The sequence below is a fragment of the Asparagus officinalis genome, chromosome 4, assembly GCF_001876935.1.
Source record: "Asparagus officinalis chromosome 4, Aspof.V1, whole genome shotgun sequence".
Taxonomy (NCBI): domain Eukaryota; kingdom Viridiplantae; phylum Streptophyta; class Magnoliopsida; order Asparagales; family Asparagaceae; genus Asparagus; species Asparagus officinalis.
In genome coordinates, this window is record NC_033797.1 from 80,419,333 (window position 1) to 80,423,427 (window position 4,095).

Below are 4,095 nucleotides of genomic sequence, written 5' to 3' on the forward strand. Positions count from 1 at the left end.
GATAAGTCAGCGTCTAATACACGTTGCTGGGTAGCCTATTCCTGTAACAATGGCGAAGTTTATGCATTCGACATCATAGCACAAAGTCTCAGAGAATTCACTCTCTTAGCACAACGTTACATGCGGAATGGATTTAGACAATCCGCATGCTAGCCCGACTCAAACGGTAGTCGGTAAAGGCTAATCAAATCCGTTGAAGGCTGGGGGTTAGCCAAAAATCCTAAAGTCAACGCCTAACACGCGTCGCCGGGTAGTCTATTCCCGTGAGAAAGACGAAGTCTACGTATTCAATATCGTAGCACTAAGAGCGTTAACTCTCTTAGCACAACGTCACATGCGGAACGGATTTAGACAATCCGCATGTAAGCCCGATTCAAATGGTAGTCGGTAAGAGCACGTCAAATCCGTTGAAGGCTGAGGATTTGCCAAAAATCCTAAGTCAACGTCTCATACACGTTGCTGTTTAGTCTTTTCACAGGAGAAAGACGAAGTCTACGTATTCAATATCGTAGCACTAAGAGCGTTAACTCTCTTAGCACAACGTCACATGCGGAACGGATTTAATAATCCGCATGCTAGCCCGACTCAAACGGTAGTCGGTAAAGGCTCATCAAACCCGTTGATGGCTGGGGGTTTGCCAAAAATCCTATAAATGCAAGAGTCACTGACGCATCAGCTTCATTATTTGATCTCGTGACTTGAGCATCCTATGACGTTCGAAACCCTAGGATCAACGCCGGTCAACACGTAACCCTAGGTCAACGCCGATCAATGCGTTGCAACGAAAGAATCAATACTCCGAAAAATATACGAGTATAAACTGCTTCTTAATACTCCAATAAGGTATACGAGTATAAACTATTTCCTATTTTTGGTTGAGAAGTTTCTGGAGAATATTTTTCTAAAAATATTCTTAAGGATAACTCAACAATACTACGCCGGACAACACGTCACAAAATAAAAACTCAACGCCAACAATTGATGGTCAGTTCTATGTTGAACCAGCAAACACGAGCTAAAGATCAGAAAGTCAGGAATCGACTTCAAGTTTAAAATTCCGACAACGGTCAGACAATAAATGCAGCACCAGAGCCCTTACAGACATTCGACAAAGCACCGAATAGCCTGAAGGATTGAAGGAATCAAAAACAGAAGCCATTCCAAAGCCCCGCTATACCGACTGAAGGTTGGGGCAATCATATCCAAAGTATTCCAGACTCTTCTATAAAAAAAACGTGGCTAAAATACTTTGGAGGGGGTATCTGTAGGCGTATAAAACTACCTATAGGTCCCTGAACACAGCTCGGCACGATGATTCGACAAATCAACAAACCATCGGGTGACATATCTAAACGCGAGCGTTAGTCCGCAATACCGAAGCCAAGTGATACGCGACAAAGTGTATTAACAAGGCGACGAGGCTAACGAATCGCACGCAAACAACGGAATAGATTCACTCGCATGCAGAATCAAGCTAACGGTTCGGTGAATCAATGAGTCATCCAACTGTAGAACGGATTCGAACTTGAACACCGAAGCAAGTTTACTGCCATATCGGGATCCGGACTACCAAATCAGAGTTCAGAACAGCGACGAAGCTTAGATAAACCGCAGAACCGGACAACGGACACAACGACGCCACACCCGGGCGACTCGGTCAAAGCCGAACCACCCTTTTTTGAACAACGAAATCAAAGAAAAAATAAGAAGATTACAACTTTCCTTTTTCGAACGAATCGCGAGATCCTGTTTTGCGGTCTCTGCCGGCCCAGATCTGTGCCAAGGCACAGATCTGAGTGCCTATAAATAGGAGAGGTTGGTTCATTTGTTAAGGGTTGGAACTTTTGGAGCCGAAACTCTGCCGAATTGAGAATTAACTTTGGAGTTTTGAAGACTTGAAGACTTGGACATTCAAATCTGGTTCTTGGCGAGCATCCACATCACAAAAGGCAGGAGTTCGAGAGAGAGATCAGATCTGAGATCTACACGAAGTAATACTCCGGATTAAAGCTTGGCCTTTGATCCCGAAACTAAAGGACATTATTTCCTTGGTGAAATAGTACCCCCGGCTGTTATTTCCTTAGTAAGATAACACCCGTCAAATCGTGTAGATCTGACCGGATCTAGATCGCGCGGTGGTCCACGGATTAATCCCAGCGTTGGCAAAGAACCCACAAAAGCGAGTGACCGCAGAACAGGAGCTCGTGATTCGTTCAAAAGAAAAGTTGTAATTTTTATTTCTTTTTCTTTGATTTCATTGTAACCGGATCTTATAAAAAGACCGGATCTTTGTAATCGATTAACTGTTATCAAAGAGTGTGCTATGACATCAATGAAGAACATAATTTTTCCCACGAACAGATATATTCCACGAGCTCAGAATGCTTATGTAGATGGTTTAGCCTTGTTGGCAACCTCATTAGCATTGCCACCAGGGGCTGAAACAACGATTCCTATGACTAGACGTGAATTGTATTGTTCTAAGCTTCATTCAGAAGAACGTTCAAACAAAATAATGACAGGAGAAGTCTGCACAACCTCAATGGAGTTTAAACCTAGGGATTGGCAATTCCTGTATATCGATTATGTCTTATACGAGATTTTGCCCGATAATTATAAGGAAGCGGCCGCTATCAAACGAAAGGCTCTCTGATTCTATTATGACATGGTATCCCAAATCTTGTATCAAAAATAGCACGATGGAGTTTTGCTTTGATGCCTTTCTAGAAAGGAAGAAAAAGAGCTCTCAAGGAGGCTCACGATGGAATGTACTGAGCTCATCAACCCAGGGCTAAGTTAGGAGACCGCCTCCGATGAGTTAGTTATTATTGGTTGCAGATGTTTGCAGATGCAATTGACTATGCTAGGCATTATCACACATGTCAAATCCATGGTGACTTCATTCATGAAGCTCCAGTGAGCTTACATCCTACATCTACGTCTTGGCCATTCGAGATGTGGGGAATGGATATCGTAGGACTAATCTCTCTTCCGACTTCCAAGGGACATCGATTCATTTTGGCCATAACTGATTACTTCTTCAAATGGGTGGAGGCAATCCCGCTAAAAGAAGTCAATACTTTGAATGAGATTAAATTCATCAAATATCACGCCATCTACCATTTTGGAGTCCCGAGACGAATAGTCCACGATAACGGAACACAATTTGTCAGCTATGAATTTTAGAGATTTTGTGACAAGTTTAGAATCCAAAGTGTTACATCTACGGCATATTATCCGCCAGCAAATAGCCTCGCAAAAGATTTTAACAAGACCATTGTGAAGCTTCTCAAAAAATTCGTTTCCAAGAGCCGACGCGATTGGGACAAAAGACTCGGTGAATGTCTGTGGGCCTACCGCATGATGGTGAGGACCCTTACAAGAGCCACCACGTTCTCTTTGGTATATGACTACGAAGCTGTGCTACCATTAGAAATCCAAATCCCTTCCCTGAGAGTCGCCATCGTGATTGGAATGACAGAGGGGGACAAATATCGGCTGCGCCTTCAAGAACTTGAAGCCTTAGACGACAAGCGACTCCAAGCTCAGTGTAGGCATCTAAAAATGCCTATAGGTGTCCGCACACAGCTCGAGACGGAGAAAAGATGACGAACGTCATTATCCGAGTCTAGGAGGATTATCTGACGCTGACAAGTGCATGAGCCGGAATGGCAAACCAACTATGTATCGTGCGCTCACCAGCCACCTCCAATTGTCCGAACGCACACGTCGGTAACCATGCGCACGTCAATCAGCTCGCGCACAATGGTCAACACGCACGTGTCAATCAGCTCGTGCGTGTTAGTTAACACACGCGCGCCAATCAGCCCGCGCGCATCGGTCAGCTCGCGTGCATCAATCAACTCGCGCGCGTCGGTCAACACGCGCATGACAATCAGCTCGCACAGAGTGTACAAGTCAACATGATGGGCAAGTACACGAAACGGCAAAAAGTACAAGTCCTGAAAAGCAAAGTGCCAAAAAAAGAAGTTCGGCAGAGGCGGCGGACCCGCGCCGATGAGGCGCAGCACTGGCCGACCTACGCCAGTGCGGGTCGGAGGTGTCCGACCCGCGCAAGCATGGGTCGGATCCATC